The sequence below is a fragment of the Pristis pectinata genome, chromosome 44 (genome assembly GCF_009764475.1).
Source record: "Pristis pectinata isolate sPriPec2 chromosome 44, sPriPec2.1.pri, whole genome shotgun sequence".
Taxonomy (NCBI): domain Eukaryota; kingdom Metazoa; phylum Chordata; class Chondrichthyes; order Rhinopristiformes; family Pristidae; genus Pristis; species Pristis pectinata.
In genome coordinates this window covers 1,438,520-1,454,743 of record NC_067447.1, presented here as the reverse complement: position 1 = coordinate 1,454,743, position 16,224 = coordinate 1,438,520, and the positions used below count along the sequence as shown (strand labels likewise).

General features: G+C 48.4%; 15 non-coding genes across 15 annotated transcripts; 6 read left to right on the top strand and 9 right to left on the bottom strand.

Moving 5' to 3' along the window:
* Positions 1 to 386: 386 nt before the first annotated feature.
* On the top strand, positions 387 to 459 carry trnak-uuu (transfer RNA lysine (anticodon UUU)). Its single transcript has one exon. It is a non-coding gene; the product is annotated as a tRNA-Lys (tRNA).
* A 1,091-nt stretch (positions 460 to 1,550) lies between these two features.
* trnak-uuu (transfer RNA lysine (anticodon UUU)) lies at positions 1,551 to 1,623 on the bottom strand. The gene has a single exon. It is a non-coding gene; the product is annotated as a tRNA-Lys (tRNA).
* Positions 1,624 to 3,254: 1,631 nt separating this feature from the next.
* On the bottom strand, positions 3,255 to 3,327 carry trnak-uuu (transfer RNA lysine (anticodon UUU)). The gene has a single exon. It is a non-coding gene; the product is annotated as a tRNA-Lys (tRNA).
* Positions 3,328 to 3,773: 446 nt separating this feature from the next.
* On the top strand, positions 3,774 to 3,846 carry trnak-uuu (transfer RNA lysine (anticodon UUU)). The gene has a single exon. It is a non-coding gene; the product is annotated as a tRNA-Lys (tRNA).
* An 835-nt stretch (positions 3,847 to 4,681) lies between these two features.
* Positions 4,682 to 4,754, bottom strand: trnak-uuu (transfer RNA lysine (anticodon UUU)). Its single transcript has one exon. It is a non-coding gene; the product is annotated as a tRNA-Lys (tRNA).
* Positions 4,755 to 5,714: 960 nt separating this feature from the next.
* On the bottom strand, positions 5,715 to 5,787 carry trnak-uuu (transfer RNA lysine (anticodon UUU)). Its single transcript has one exon. It is a non-coding gene; the product is annotated as a tRNA-Lys (tRNA).
* A 1,627-nt stretch (positions 5,788 to 7,414) lies between these two features.
* On the bottom strand, positions 7,415 to 7,487 carry trnae-uuc (transfer RNA glutamic acid (anticodon UUC)). The gene has a single exon. It is a non-coding gene; the product is annotated as a tRNA-Glu (tRNA).
* A 424-nt stretch (positions 7,488 to 7,911) lies between these two features.
* trnak-uuu (transfer RNA lysine (anticodon UUU)) lies at positions 7,912 to 7,984 on the top strand. Its single transcript has one exon. It is a non-coding gene; the product is annotated as a tRNA-Lys (tRNA).
* Positions 7,985 to 9,800: 1,816 nt separating this feature from the next.
* trnak-uuu (transfer RNA lysine (anticodon UUU)) lies at positions 9,801 to 9,873 on the bottom strand. Its single transcript has one exon. It is a non-coding gene; the product is annotated as a tRNA-Lys (tRNA).
* Positions 9,874 to 11,994: 2,121 nt separating this feature from the next.
* Positions 11,995 to 12,067, top strand: trnak-uuu (transfer RNA lysine (anticodon UUU)). Its single transcript has one exon. It is a non-coding gene; the product is annotated as a tRNA-Lys (tRNA).
* A 749-nt stretch (positions 12,068 to 12,816) lies between these two features.
* trnak-uuu (transfer RNA lysine (anticodon UUU)) lies at positions 12,817 to 12,889 on the bottom strand. Its single transcript has one exon. It is a non-coding gene; the product is annotated as a tRNA-Lys (tRNA).
* A 315-nt stretch (positions 12,890 to 13,204) lies between these two features.
* On the top strand, positions 13,205 to 13,277 carry trnak-uuu (transfer RNA lysine (anticodon UUU)). The gene has a single exon. It is a non-coding gene; the product is annotated as a tRNA-Lys (tRNA).
* An 820-nt stretch (positions 13,278 to 14,097) lies between these two features.
* trnak-uuu (transfer RNA lysine (anticodon UUU)) lies at positions 14,098 to 14,171 on the bottom strand. The gene has a single exon. It is a non-coding gene; the product is annotated as a tRNA-Lys (tRNA).
* Positions 14,172 to 14,691: 520 nt separating this feature from the next.
* On the top strand, positions 14,692 to 14,764 carry trnak-uuu (transfer RNA lysine (anticodon UUU)). Its single transcript has one exon. It is a non-coding gene; the product is annotated as a tRNA-Lys (tRNA).
* An 815-nt stretch (positions 14,765 to 15,579) lies between these two features.
* On the bottom strand, positions 15,580 to 15,653 carry trnak-uuu (transfer RNA lysine (anticodon UUU)). The gene has a single exon. It is a non-coding gene; the product is annotated as a tRNA-Lys (tRNA).
* Between the last annotated feature and the right edge of the window lie 571 nt (positions 15,654 to 16,224).

Below are 16,224 nucleotides of genomic sequence, written 5' to 3'. Positions count from 1 at the left end.
GTCCCACCAGATTTAAGGACAGCTTCTACCCCACTATGTTAAGACTATTGAACGGTTCCTTTATACGATGAGATGGACTCTGACCTCACGATCTACCTTGTTGTGACCTTGCACCTTATTGCACTGCACTTTCTCTGTAGCTGTGACACTTTACTCTGCACTGTTATCGCTTTTCCCTGTACTAGCTCAATGGATTCAATGTAACTGCATTGTATAATCAATTGACCTGTACGATGTCTATGCAAGACGGGTTTTTCACTGTACCTTGGTACGTGACAATAAGAACCCAATACCAATACCAATCATGGGTTCGTGGACCAAGAAATCCGCAGGATTACGGATGTACTCGGACAGCAGAGGGTGCGCTGGGCCGCAGGTAGCCCAGAGCCTGGGTAGCTCAGTCGGCAGAGCATCAGACTTTTAATCTGAGGGTCCAGGGTTCAAGTCCCCGTTCAGGCGCTGACTTTATGTCACAGGGTTTACACCGGGACTAATCCCAACTCCGGAAATATATGCTGATCTCGTTCAAGATTTCACATCTTGTTCATGGGTATGTCCTAAAAAGAAAAGTATTTTTTACTTTTTGAAATATGTTGTTGTGGTATAAAAGGCCAGGGGTCAGGTGACAGTGACAACACTACTGACCCCCATGGTCGATTTCTAGCATTGCCTATCCGATCGGAAGCTACACCACTGTCAATCAAGGGACCGGCTCCGCCCCACCCATTAAGAGCACACCTAAGGATTGGCTTGTAACCCGCCTTTGTTCTTGACTCTGATTCATTGGCTTGTTTGAATTACCCTGAGCGGGCCGCACCCAGCAACAGCCCTGTAAAAGATGGTACACGCGGGCAGCTTTTCCGATTGCTGCCGGGGTCGAGCCACAGGTGAGAGGGTGGACTTCCACAGGGGTCGATGAGCGTCCTAAGTAGATTCCCAGTAGCGTAGAACCGTTCTTTGTCCAGATTCGGGGGGGGTCCAGACAACGTATTTGTTCGTTCCCTGAACAGTTGTACCAGTTCGTTGCGTGTGTGTGCGTGAGTGTGAGCACTCCACCCCTGTTGTGACTCCCCCCACATTCTGTGATTCCCAAGTGCGAGTGTCTAATGGTGCATTTGTTCCTTCTCATTCTGTCCCTGCATCTGACGGAAGAACAAAGACTGTGTTTCCTGATATCTCTATCTTTAAGATCCAAAAGAACTTTTTGGCGTAACAGTTGTAACGACTCTCTGCGAATTTATTGAGAGCGCAGGAGATGATGTTCTGAGATTTACATCAGTATCAGGTTTATTATCACAGATTTGTGGCGTGTAATATGTTTTGCGGCAGCATTACAGGGCAAACACAGAAAATTACTATTAGTTATTAAACAATTACGGAGAGCAAAAACGGGAATAAACTAGCATAACAATTTAAAATCAATAAATTGGCCCTTTTTCGCATATATATTTTAAACGAAATAATTAAGAAGAGCTCAGAATTCTTCAACATTATCAGCTTTTCTCCTGGCAAAAGTGTGTGCGGGTGTAAACCCTGTGACATGAAGTCAGCGCCTGAACGGGGACTTGAACCCTGGACCCTCGGATTAAAAGTCTGATGCTCTACCGACTGAGCTACCCAGGCTCTGGGGTATGAGCTACCCAGGCTCTGGGGTATCTGCTGCCCAGCGCGCCCTCTGTTGTCCGACTAAACCCGTCATACTGCAGATTTAGTGGTCTACGAACCCATGGTTGGTATTGGTATTGGTTTATTATTGTCACTTGTACCGAGGTACAGTGAAAACCTTGTCTTGAATACCGATCATACAGGTCAATTCATTACACAGTGCAGTTACATTGAGTTAGTACAGAGCGTATTGAGGTAGTACAGGTAAAAACAATAACAGTACAGAGTAAAGTGTCACAGTTACAGAGAAAGTGCACTGCATTAAGGTGCAAGGTCGCAAGGTAGATCGTGAGTTCAGAGTCCATCTAATTGTACAAGGGAACCGTTCAATAGTCTTATCACAGTGGGGTAGAAGCTGTCCTTCCGTCCGGTGGGACGTGCCCTCAGGCTCCTGTATCTTCTACCTGATGGAAGAGGAGAGAAGAGAGAATGACCCGGGTGGGCGGGGTCTTTGATTATGCCGGCTGCTTCACCAAGACTACGAGAGGTAGATACAGAGTACAAGGAGGGGAGTTTGTTGTCCGTGATGCGCTGGGCTGTGTCCACAACTCTCTACAGTTTCTTGCGGTGCTGGGCAGAGCAGTTGCCGTACCAAGCCGTGATACATCCAGAGAGGATACTTTCTATGGTGCATCCGTAAAGGTTGGTGAGAGTCAAAGGGGACAAACGGAACTTCTTAGGCTCCTGAGGAAGTAGAGGCGCTGGTGAACTTTTTTGGCCGCGGCATCTACGTGATTTGAGCAGGACAGGCTGTTGGTGAAGTTCACTCCCAGGAACTTGAAGCTCTCAACCCTCTCAACCTCAGCACCATTGATGTAGACAGGTGCATGTACACCGCCCCCTTTCCTGTAGTCAATGACCAGCTCTTTTGTTTCCCTGCCATTGAGGGAAAGGCTGTTGTCATGACACCATTCCACTAAGCTCTCTATCTCCTTCCTGTACTCCGACTCATCGCTGTTTGACATACGGCCTACAACGGTGGTATCATCTGCAAATTTTTCGATGGATTTAGTGCAGAATCTGGCCACACAGTCATGAGTGTATAGGGAGTAGAGTAGAGGGTTGAGGACGCAGCCTTGTGGGGCACCGGTGTTGAGAATAATCGTGCCGGAGGTATTGCTGCCTGTCCTCACTGATTGCGGTCTGTTGAAGGGAGCTTTTGAGTCCCAGGTCTCGGAGTTTGGTAACTGGGATTACTGTACTGAAGGCAGAGCTGTAGACAATAAGCAATAGTCTAACGTAGGTGTCATTTCTCTCCAGATGATCACTAAATCGTTATTCCCGTTTTGGCAATAGTTACCTGTTTAATAAGTTATAGTAATTATCTGTGTTTGCCCTGTACTGCGGCCCAAAACAACACATTTCACGTCACGTCAATGATAATAAACCGGATTCTGATGTAAATCTCAGGACATCGTCTCCTGCGCCCTTTATGAACTCGTAGAGAATTTTTGTAACATACCTCAAAAAGTAAATATCACTTTTTTTGGAACACATCTTTAAAACCCATCAATTAGATGAGAAATCTTGAACAGGATCAGGTATGTTTCGCGTGTTAGGTGCGGCTGTAACATCTGATATAAATTCAGCGCCTGAACAGGGACTTGAACCCTGGACCCTCAGATTAAAAGTCTGATGCTCTACCGACTGAGCTACCCAGGCTCTGGGGCACCTACTGCCCAGTGGGTTCTCAGCTGTTCGACTAACCCGCTACACTGTGTGTGTGTGTGTGTGTGTGTGTGTGTGTGTGTGTGTGTGTGTGTGTGTGTGTGTGTGTGTGTGTGTGTGTCAGTGCGAGGGTGTGTGTGAGAGTCTGTGTGTGCCTGTGTACGTGTGCTCTGTGTGTTAAGTGCATGCGTGTGTATTCTTTGTGTGTGTTGTGTGTCTGTATGTGTTTTGTCTGTGTGTGTTATGTGTGTGTGAGAAACACAGAAGGCACAGAACGCGCACACAGACTAACACATACAGGGCACATATCCACACAAATAATCACACACACACACACACACACACACACACACACACACACACACACACACACACACACACACACACAGAAGCGGTGTAGCAGAGCAGTAGAGGGCGCGCTGGGCAGTAGGTACCCCAGAGCCTGGGTAGCTCAGTCGGTAGAGCATCAGACTTTTAATCTGAGGGTCCAGGGTTCAAGTCCCTGTTCAGGCGCTGACTTTATGTCACAGGGTTTACACCGGCATTCACCGCCAGACACATCTCTGATCTCGTTCAACGATTCTCCTCTTAGTGATAGTTTTTAATAGATGTGTCACAGGTAAACATAACTTTTAATTTTTGAAACAGTTTTGTTGTACAAACTCCCTCTAAATGTATAAAGAGCGCAGGGGAGGGATGTGCTGAGACCGACACCAGGATCAGGTTGATCAGTGCTGTGGGGAACACCCCCACACTTGCTGTCCATTGGTCGTACACCTGATTCACCAAGTCTCCTCCTCCCTGCACAGAAGCTGCCCGACCTGCTGAGTGTTTCCAGTCCCCTCCTGGTTATGGTTCAGTTCTCCGGCACCTGCAGTTGTTCAGTGTCTGACGTTCCCCCGTTCCCTCAGCCGACAGATCTCCCTGGGACACAGTGACTACAGTGTCCTGGCCCACATCTCCCCACCCCCTCCCCCTCCCCTCCACAGTCCCGGGGCACATCTACACTCCCGGGTCTCAGTGAGTCCGTTCTTCAACCCGCGTTGTTCATCCTTCTGTGTAATTCGGTGCATTGGGTCGGCGTTAAACAGCCGGTGTCTCGGTGTCCGTTTAAACTGCGGCCCTAGGGTCGAGAATGCGCTAAATTAGAACCTCAGCACATCTCTCTCCAGCGCCCTTTGTAACTTGTAGAGAGATTTCACAACATAACTGTTGAAAAACAATAAAATGACTTTCTTAAGAACATATCTCTTAAAAGAAATAATTAAGAAGATCTTAGAATTGTTAAACGTGGTCAGCTTTGCTGCTGGTGGTGAGTGCGGGTGTAATCCTTGTGACATAAAGTCAGCGCCTGAACAGGGACTTGAACCCTGGACCCTCAGATTAAAAGTCTGATGCTCTACCGACTGAGCTACCCAGGCTCGGGGGTACCTACTACCCAGCATACCCTCTGCTGTCTGCTAACCTGCTACACTGCGTGTTTTCTCTCTATCTGTGTGTGTGTGTGTGTGTGTGTGTGTGTGTGTGTGTGTGTGTGTGTGTGTGTGTGTGTGTGTGTATTCTGTGTATGTCGTGTGTTATTGTGTGTGTGGTATGCTTTCTGCGGGCATGTTCTGTGGGTTTCAGACACACACACACACGCATTTACACACAGACACAGACACACACACAGAACATAGAAACACAGAAAAAATACAGACAGACAGACACACACGCACAGACACACACACGCACAGACACACACACGCACAGACACACACACACACACACACACACACACACACAGCGTGTAGCGGGGTTATTCAGACAGCAGAGGACGCGCTGGACAGCAGGTACCCCAGAGCCTGGGTAGCTCAGTCGGTAGAGCATCAGACTTTTAATCTGAGGGTCTGGGTTTCAAGTCCCTCTTCAGGCGCTGACTTTTCATCACGTTTCACACCCGCACTAATCCCAGTGTAAGAAACATAATTGATCTCGATCAAGATTTCTCATCTAATTGATGGATTTTAATAGGTATGTCCCCACAAAAAGTAATTTTTACATTTTAAAATACGTTGCAAAAACTCTCTGGGAATTTATTGAGAGCTCAGGAGATGATGTCCTGAGACTTACATAAGAATCCGGTTTATTATCACTGACATGACGTGAAATGTGTTGTTTTGCGGCAGCAGTACAGGGCAAACACAGATTATTACTATGTTATTAAACAAGTAAGTAGTTCAAACATGGGAATAACCAACATAGATATTTAAAACCAATAAAGTGACCTTTTTAGCATTTATCTTTTAAACGGAATAATTAAGAAGAGCTCAGAATTTTTCACAAGATCAGCTTTTCTGCTGGCGTTGAGTGCGTGTGTAAACCCTGCGACATAAAGTCGGCGCCTGAACAGGGACTTGAACCCTGGACCCTCAGATTAAAAGTCTGATGCTCTACCGACTGAGCTACCCAGGCTCTGGGGTACCTACTGCCCAGCGTTCATCTGCTGTCCGACTAAACCGTTATACTGCAGATTTACTGGTCCACGAACCCATGATTGGTATGGTATTGGTATTGCTTTATTATTGTCACTTGTACCGAGGTCCAGTGAAAAACTTGTCTTGCACACCGATCGTACAGGTCAATTAATTACACAGTGCAGTTACATTGAGTCCATTGAGGTAGAACAGGGTAAAAACAATAACAATACACAGTAATGTGTCACAGCTACAGAGAAAGTGCAGTGCAGTAAGGTGCAAGGTCACAACAAGGTAGATCGTGATGTTAGAGTCCATCTCATTCTACAAGGGAACCGTTCAGTAATCAAATCACAGTGGGGTAGAAGCTGTCCTTGAGCCTGGTGGGACGTGCCCTCAGACTCCTGTATTTTCTACTCGAATGAAAGAGGAGAGAAGAGAGAATGTCGCGGGTGGGTGGGGTCTTTGATTATGCCGGCTGACTCACCAAGGCAGTGAGAGTCCAAGGAGGGGAGGCTGGTGTCCGTGACGCGCTGGGCTGTGTCGACAACTCTCTGCAGTTTCTTGCGGTCCAGGGCAGAGCAGTTGCCGTACCAAGCCGTGAGACATCCGGATAGGATGCTATCTATGGTGCATCAGTAAAAGTTGGTGAGAGTCAAAGGGGACAAACCAAATTTCATTAGCCTCCTCAGGAAGTAGAGGCGCTGGTGCGCTTTCTTGGCCGTGGCATCTACGTGATTTGACCAGGACAGGCCGTTGGTGAAGTTCACTCCCAGGAACTTGAAGGTCTCAACCCTCTCAACCTCAGCACCAGTGATGTAGCCAGGTGCATGTACACCGCCCCCCTTTCCTGGTCAATGACCAGCTCTTTTGTTTTGGTGACATTGAAGGAAAGGTTGTTGTCATGACACCATTCCATTAGGCTCGCTATCTCCTTCCTGTACTCCGACTCATCGCTGTTTGAGATACGGCCTACAACGGTGGTATCATCTGCAAACTTGCAGATGGCATTAGAGCAGAATCTGCCCACACAGTCATGAGTGGATAGCGAGTAGGGTAGAGGGCTGAGGACGGAGCCTTGTGGGGCACCAGTGTTGAGAATAATCGCGCCGGAGGTATTGCTGCCTCTCCTCACTGATTGCGGTCCGTTGGATGGAAAGTCAAGGATCCAACTACAGAGGGAGGTGTTGAGTCCCAGGTCTCGGAGTTTGGTGACAAGCTTGATTGGGATTATTGTATTGAAGGCAGAGCTGTAGTCAATAAGCAATGGTCTAACGTAGGTGTCTTTACTGTCCAGATGATTACTGCCTCGTTATTCCCATTTTGGCGCGACTTAACTGTTTAATAACTTATAGTAATTATCTGTGTTTGTCCTGTACTGCTGCCGCAAAACAACACATTTCTCGTCACGTCAATGCTAATAAACCGGATTCTGATGTAAATCTCAGGACGTCATCTCCTGCGCCCTTTATGAACTCGTAGAGAGTTTTTGCAACATGCTTCAAAAAGTAAAAATTATTCTTTTTGGGACACATCTATTGAAATCCATCAATTAGAAATCTTGAACGGGATCAGCTATGTTTCTTTTCTTAGATGCGGCTGTCACATCTGTGATATAAAGTCAGCGCCTGAACAGGGACTTGAACCCTGGATCCTCAGGTTGAAAGTCTGATGCTTCACCGACTGAGCTACCCAGGCTATGGGGCACCTGCTGCCCAGCGCGCCCTCTGCTTTTTGACTAACCCGCTACACTTTGTGTGTGTGTGTGTGTGTGTGTGTGTGTGTGTGTGTGTGTGTGTGTGTGTGTGTGTGTGTGTGTGTGTGTGTGTGTGTGTGTGTGAGAGAGAGAGAGAGGGGGGAATGTCTGTATGTGCCTGTGTGTGTGCTGTCTGTGTTATGTGCATACCTTTGTGTGTTCCGTGTCTTGTGTGTCTGTGTGCTTTGTCTGTGTGTGTTATCTGTGTGACTAACACACACAGAGCACATATCTACACATAATCACACAGACACACACACACACATACACACACACACACACACACACACACACAGTCAGAAGACACACACTCAGAAGCGGTGTAGCAGAGCACCAGAGGGCGCGGTGGGCAGCAGGTACCCCAGAGCCTGGGTAGCTCAGTCGGTAGAGCATCAGACTTTTAATCTGAGGGTCCAGGGTTCAAGTCCCTGTTCAGGCGCTGACTTTATGTCACAGGGTTTACACCGGCACTCACCGCTAGACACATCTCTGATCTCGTTCAACGATTCTCCTCTTATTGATGGTTTTTAATAGGTGTGTCATTGACAAAAATAACATACTTTTTGAAAGTTTCGTTGTACAAACCCTCTCTGAATGTCGAAAGAGCGCAGGGGAGGGATGTGCTGAGACCCGCACCAGGATCAGGTTGATCAGTGTTGTGGGGAACACCCCCACACTTGCTGCCCATGGGTCGTCCACCTGATTCACCAAGTCTCCTCCTCCCTGCACAGACGCTGCCCGATGTGCTGAGTGTTTCCAGTCCCCTCCTGGTTATGGTTCAGACCTCCGGCCCCCTACAGTTGTTCAGTGTCTGACTCCCCCCCGTTCCCTCAGCCGACAGATCTCCCTGGGACACATTGACTGCAGTGTCCTGGCCCACATCTCCTCACCCCCACCCCCTCCCCCTCCCCTCCGCAGTCCCGGGGCACATCTACACTCCCGGGTCTCAGTGAGTCCGTTCTTCAACCCGCGTTGTTCATCCTTCTGTGTAATTCGGTGCATTGGGTCGGCGTTAAACAGCCGGTGTCTCGGTATCCGTTTAAACTGCTGCCCTGCGGACCGGAATGCGCTAAATTAGAACCTCAGCACATCTCTCTCCTGCGCCCTTTATAACTTGTCGAGAGATTTCACAACGTAACTGCTGAAAAACAAAACTTTGTTAATTACACATCGCTGAAAAGAAATAATTAACCAGACCTCAGAATTCTTCAACAGGATAAGCTTTGCTACTGGCCTTGAGCGTGGATGTAAACCCTGTGACGTGAAGTCAGCGCCTGAACAGGGACTTGATCCCTAGACCCTCAGATTAAAAGTCTGATGCTCTACCGGTTGAGCTCCCCAGGCTCTGGGGGGGGTGGAGGGGGGAAGGGGGGTGTATCTGCTGACCATTCGCCCTCTCTGCTGTCTCATAATCCGCTACACTGCGTGTGTTCTCTCTCTCTTTCTCCGTCAGTGTGTATGTGTGTGTGTGTATTTTCTGTGGGTTTCAGACACAGACACACAGGCACTTACTCACAGACACACACATTGAACATAGACACACACAGAAAAAACACAGACAGAAATAACAACACACACACACACACACACACACACACACACACACACACACACACACACACACACACACACACACACACACACACACACACACTGTAGCGAGGTTGTTCAGACAGCAGGGGACGCGCTGGGCAGCTGGTACCCCAGAGCCTGGGTAGTTCAGTCGGCAGAGCATCAGAATTTTAATCTGAGAGTCCAGGGTTCAAGTCCCTGTTCAGGCGCTGACTTTACATCACAAACTTCACACCCGCACTAATCCGAACATAAGAAACATAATTGATCTCGATCAAGATTTCTCATCTTTTTGATGGATTTTAATAGGTATGTCCTCCCAAAAATGTAAGCTTTACATTTTGAAATATGTTGTAAAAACTCTCTGCGAATGTATTGAGAGCTCAGGAGATGATGTCCTGAAAGTTACATAAGAATCAGGTTTATTATCATTGACGTGACGTGAAATGTGTTGTTTTGCGACAGCGGTACAGGGCAAACACAGATTATTACTGTAAATTATTAAACATGTAAGTAGTGCAAACACGGGAATAACTAACATAAATATTTAAAACCAACAAAGTGATCCTCTTTTGGCATATATCTTTTAAACGGAATAATTAAGAAGAGCTCAGAATTCTTTAACAAGATTAGCTTTGCTGCTGGCGTTCAGTACAGGTGTAAACCCTGTGACATAAAGTCAGCGCCTGAACAGGGACTTGAACCCTGGACCCTCAGATTAAAAGTCTGATGCTCTACCGACTGAGCTACCCAGGCTCTGGGGTACCTGCTGCCCACCACGCCCTCTGCTGTCCGACTAAACCCCTTATTCTGCGGGTTTAGTGGTCCACGAACCCATGATTGGTATTGGTATTGGTTTATTATTGTCACGTCCCGAGGTAGAGTGAAAAACTTGTCTTGGATACCGTCCGCACCGGTCAATTCATTACACAGTGCAGTTACATTGAGTTAGTACAGAGCGTATTGAGGTAGTACAGGTAAAAACAATAACAGTACAGAGTAAAGTGTCACAGCTACAGAGAAAGTGCAGTGCAATAAGGTGCAAGGTCACAACAAGGTAGATCGTGAGGTCAGAGTCCATCTCATTATACAAGGGAACCGTTTAATAATCTTATCACAGTGGGGTAGAAGCTGTCCTTAAGTCTGGTGGTACGTTCCCTCAGGCTCCTGTATCTTCTACCCGATGGAAGAGGAGAGAAGAGAGAATGTCCCGGGTGGGTGGGGTCTTTGATTATGTTGGCTGCTTCACCAAGACGACGAGAGGTAGAGACAGAGTCCAAGGACTGGAGGCTGGTGTCCGTGACGCGCTGGGCTGTGTCCACAACTCTCTACAGTTTCTTGCGGTCCCGGACAGAGCAGTTGCCGTACCAAGCGGTGAGACATCCAGAGAGGATGCTTTCTATGGTGCATCGGTAAACGTTGGTGAGAGTCAAAAGGGACAAACGGAATTTCTTCGGCTCCTGAGGAAGTAGGGGCGCTGGTGAGATTTCTTGGCCGCGGCATCAACGTGATTTGACCAGGACAGGCTGCTGGTGATGTTCACTCCCAGCAACTTGAAGCTCTCAACCCTCTCAACCTCAGTGCCATTGATGTAGACAGGTTCGTGTACACCGCCCCCTTTCCTGAAGTCAATGACCAGCTCTTTAGTTTTGCTGACATTGAGGGAAAGGTTGTTGTCATGACACCATTCCACTAAGCTCTCTATCTCCTTCCTGTCCTGCGACTCATCGCTGTTTGACATACGGCCTACAACGGTGGTATCATCTGCAAGTTTCTCAATGGAGTTAGAGCAGGATCTGGCCACACAGTCATGAGCGTATAGGGAGTAGAGTAGAGGGTTGAGGACGCAGCCTTGTGGGGCACCAGTGTTAAGAATAATCGTGCCGGAGGTATTGCTGCCCATCCTCACTGATTGCGGTCTGTTGGTCAGGAAGTCAACGATCCGGGTACAGAGGGAGGTGTGGAGACCCAGGTCTCGGAGTTTGGTAACAAGCTTGCTTGGGATTATTGTATTGAAGGCAGAGCTGCCGTCAACAAGCAATGGTCTAACGTAGGTGTCTTTACTGCCCACTGTACTGTCCACGAGGCACACACTGCCTCGTTAATGCCGTTTTGGCACCATTTACTTGTTTAGTGACTTGTAGTAATCATCTGTGTTTGCCCTGTACTGCTGCCGCAAAACAACATCATTTCACGTCACGTCAATGATAATAAACCGGATCCTGATGTAAATCTCAGGACATCATCTCCTGTGCCTTTTATGAACTCGCAGAGAGTTTTTGCAACATACTTCAAACAGTAAAAATTATTGTTTTTGGGACACGTCCATTGATATCCATCAATTAGATGAGAAATCTTGAAAGGAATCAGCTATGTTTCTTGTGTTAGGTGCGGTTGTAACATCTGTGATATAAATTCAACGCTTGAAAAGGGACTTGAACCCTGCACCCTTAGATTAAAAGTCGGATGCTCGACCGACTGAGCTACCCAGGCTCTGGGGAAGCTGCTGCCCAGCGCGCCCTCTGCTGTCTGATATCCTGCTACACTGTGTGTGTTCTCTCTATCCTGTGTATATGTGTGTGTGTGTGTGTGTGTGTGTGTGTGTGTGTGTGTGTGTGTGTGTGTGTGTGTGTGTGTGTATTCTGTGTATGTGTGTGGGTGCGGTGCTTTCTGTGTGCGTGTTCTGCGAGTTTCAGACACACACACACACGCACTTACACACAGACACAGACAGACAGACAAACACACTGAAAATAGACACACAGAAAAAACAGAGATACACAAGACACACACACACACACACACACACACACACACACACTTAGTGCAGCAGGTTATCAGACAGCTGAGGGCGCGCTTGGCAGCAGGTACCCCAGAGCCTGGGTAGCTCAGTCGGTAGAGCATCAGACTTTTAATCTGAGGGTCCAGGGTTCAAGTCCCTGTTCAGGCGCTGACTTTATGTCACAGGGTTTCGACCCGCTCTCTCCGCCAGGCACATCTCTGAAGTAGTTTTGTTTTAGAAACTCTCTCTGAATGTATAAAGAGCGCAGGGGAGGGATGTGCTGAGACCCGCACCAGGATCAGGTTGATCAGTGCTGTGGGGAACACCCCCACACTTGCTGTGCTTGGGTCGTCCACCTGATTCACCAAGTCTCCTGCTCCCTGCCCAGACGCTGCCCGACCTGCTGAGTGTTTTCCGTCCCCTCCTGGTTATGGTTCAGAACTCCGGCCCCTGCAGTTGTTCAGTGTCTGACGTTCCCCCGTACCCTCAGCCGACAGATCTCCCTGGGACACATTGACTGCAGTGTCCTGGCCCACATCTCTCCCCCCCCCCCCCCCCTCCACAGTCCCGGGGCACATCTACACTCCCGGGTCTCAGTGAGTCCGTTCTTCAACCCGCGTTGTTCATCCTTCTGCGTAATTCGGTGCGTTGGGTCTGCGTTAAACAGCTGATGTCAAGGTGTTCGTTTAAACCACCGCCCTACGTTCGAGAATGCACTAAATAGGAAACTCAGCACATCTTCCCCCTGTGCCCTTTTGTGGAGCGATTTAAGAGAATCACTATTGAAGAACAATAAAATGCGTTTTTAAGATCATATCTCTGAAAATATATACGTAAGAAGACCTCAGAATTCTTCAACAGGATCAGCTTTGCTGCTGGCGTTGAGTGCGGGTGTGAAGTTTGTGACATAAAGTCAGCGCCTGAACAGGGACTTGAACCCTGGACCCTCAGATTAAAAGTCTGATGCTCTACCGACTGAGCTATCCAGGCTCTGGGGTACCTACTACCCAGCATATCCTCTGCTGTCTGACTAACCCTCCTGTACTTCGTGTGCTCTGTCTCTGACTCTCGCTCTCTCTCTCTCTGTCTCTCTCTCTCTGTCTCTCCTGTGTGTATATGTTCCGTGTGTGTGTGCTGTGTGTTAATGTGTGTGTGTTGTCCGTTCTGTATACGTGTTCTGTGACTTTCAGACATACACACAGGGAACACAGAGACTCACAAACCCACACACACACATACACATACACTTGGTGTAGCAGAGTTATTCAGACAGCAGAGGGTGCGCTGGGCAGTAGGTACCCCAGAGCCTGGGTAGCTCAGTCGGTAGAGCATCAGACTTTTAATCTGAGGGTCCAGGGTTCAAGTCCCTGTTCAGGCGCTGACTCTATATCACAAGGTTTACACCCGCACTCACCGCTAGACACATCTCTGATCTTGTTCAAGGACTCTCCTCTCATTGATGGTTTTCAATATATAAGTCCCTGATAATAGTAACTTCAACTTTTTGAAATAGTTTTGTTGTACAAACTCTCTATGATAAATAAATAGGGCAGGGGAGGAATGTGCTGAGACCGACACCAGGATCAGGTTGATCAGTGCTGTGGGGAACACCCCCACAACTTGCTGTGCTTGGGTCGTCCACCTGATTCACCGTCTCCTCCTCCCTGCCCAGACGCTGCCCGACCTGCTGAGTGTTTCCAGTCCCCTCCTGGTTATGGTCAGATCTACGGCACCTGCAGTTGTTCAGTGTCTGACGTTCGCCCCGTTCCCTCAGCCGACAGATCTCCCTGGGACACATTGACTGCAGTGTCCTGGCCCACATCTCCCCCCCCCCTCCCCCTCCACAGTCCCGGGGCACATCTACACTCCCGGGTTTCGGTGAGTCCGTTCTTCAACCCGCGTTGTTTATCCTTCTGTGTAATTCGGTGCATTGGGTCGGCACTAAACAGCCGGTGTCTCGGTTTAATTTAACCACGGTCCTCCGGTCGGGAATGCGCTAAGAACCTCAGCACATCTCCCCCGTGCGCCCTTTGTAATTCGTAGGGAGATTTAACAACATCACCACTGAAAAACAAAGAAAATGACTTTTTAAGAACATATCTATAAAAAGAAATAATTAAGAAGACCTCACAATTCTTGAACGGGATCAGCTTTGCTGCTGGTGTTGTGGAGATGCAAAGCTTCTGAGAGAGAGTCAGCGCCTGAAACAGGGACTTGAACCCTGGACCCCCAGATTAAAAGTCTGATGCTCTACCGACTGAGCTACCCAGGCTCTGGGGTACCTGCTGTACTAACCCTCCTGTACTGCGTGTTTTCTCTCTCTCTCTCTCTCTCTCTCTCTCCCTCTCTCTGTCTCTCTCTGTCTCTCTCTCTCTCTCTCTGTATGTTCCGTGTGTATGTGCTGTGTGTTAATATGTGTCTGCTTTGCGCTCTCTGTACGTGTTCTGTGACTTTCAGACACACACATAGAGAACACAGTGACTCACACACATGTAACACACACACGTAGCACACACGTAACACACACACTCACCCTCCCTCCCCCTCTGTGTGTTCAGTGTGTGTGTTTTGTATTTTATGTGTACCTGTTCTGTGACTTTCAGACTCACACTCACTCACACACTGACACGCAGAATCACACACACAGAACACAGAGGCTCACACACACAGAACACACACACACACACACACACACACACACACACACACACACACACACACACACACACACATGCTTGGTGCAGCAGGTTATTCAGACAGCAGAGGACGCGCTGGGCAGTAGGTACCCCAGAGCCTGGGTAGCTCAGTCGGTAGAGCATCAGACTTTTAATCTGAGGGTCCAGGGTTCAAGTCCCTGTTCAGGCGCTGACTTTATGTCACAAGCTTTGCATCTACACTCAAGGCCAGCAGCAAAGCCGATCCTGTTGAAGAATTCTGAGGTCCTCTTAATTATTTTTTTTATATAGATATGTAATTAAAAAGTCATTTTTATTGTTTTTCAACAGTGATTCTCTTAAATCTCTCCACAAAAGGGGCACAGGGGGGAGATTTGCTGAGTTTCCAATTTAGCGCATTGCCGACCGTGGTGTAAACGGACACCGAGACACCGGCTGTTTAGCGCCGACCCAATGCACCGAATTACACAGAAGGATGAACAACGCAGGTTGAAGAACGGACTCACTGACACCCGGGAGCGTAGATGTGCCCCGGGACTGTGGGGGGGGGGGGGGGAGATGTGGGCCAGGACACTGCAGTCAATGTGTCCCAGGGAGATCTATCGGCTGAGGGAACGGGGGCGAACGTCAGACATTAAACAACTGCAGGTTCCGGAGATCTGAACCATAACCAGGAGGGGATGGGAACCACTCAGCAGGTCGGGCAGCATCTGTGCAGGGAGGAGGAGACTTGGTGAATCAGGTGGACGACCCATGGGCAGCAAGTGTGGGGGTGTTCCCCACAGCACTGATCAACCTGATCCTGGTGTGGGTCTCAGCACATCCCTCCCCTGCGCCCTTTATACATTCAGAGAGAGTTTGTAAAACAAAACTATTTCAAAAGTTGAAGTTACTTTTATCTGGGACTTATCTATTGAAAACCATCAATGAGAGGAGAGTCCTTGAACGAGATCAGAGATGTGTCTGGCGTTGAGTGCGGGTGTAAACCCTGTGACATAAAGTCAGTGTCCTGAACAGGGACTTGAACCCTGGACCCTCAGATTAAAAGTCTGATGCTCTACCGACTGAGCTACCCAGGCTCTGGGGCACCTGCTGCCCAGCGTAGCCTCTGCTGTCTGAATAACCCTGCTGTACCTTGTGTTTTCTCTCTGTCTCTCTCTCTCTCTCTCTCTCTCTGTGTCTCTCTGTCTCTGTCTGTTTCTCTCTCTCTCTCTCTCTCTCTCTCTCGTTCTCTCTCTGTGTTCGGTGTGTGTGTGCTGTGTGTTCAGTGTGTGTGCGTTGTGTTTTCTGTATACCTGTTCTGTGACTTTCAGACTCACACTCACTCACACACCGACACGCAGAATCACACACAGGGAACACACACACAGAACACAGGGACTCACAGACAGACTCACACACTCACACACACATAACACACACACTTGGTGCAGTGGGTTATTCAGAGACATGGGGGGGGGGGCGCTGGACAGCAGGTACCCCAGAGCCTGGGTAGCTCAATCGGTAGAGCATCTGACTTTTAATCTGAGGGTCCAGGGTTCAAATCCCTGTTCAGTCGCTGACTTTATGTCACAGGGTTTACACCCGCACTAAACGCCAGACACATTTCTGATCTCGTTCAACGATTCTCCTCTTATTGATGGTTTTTAA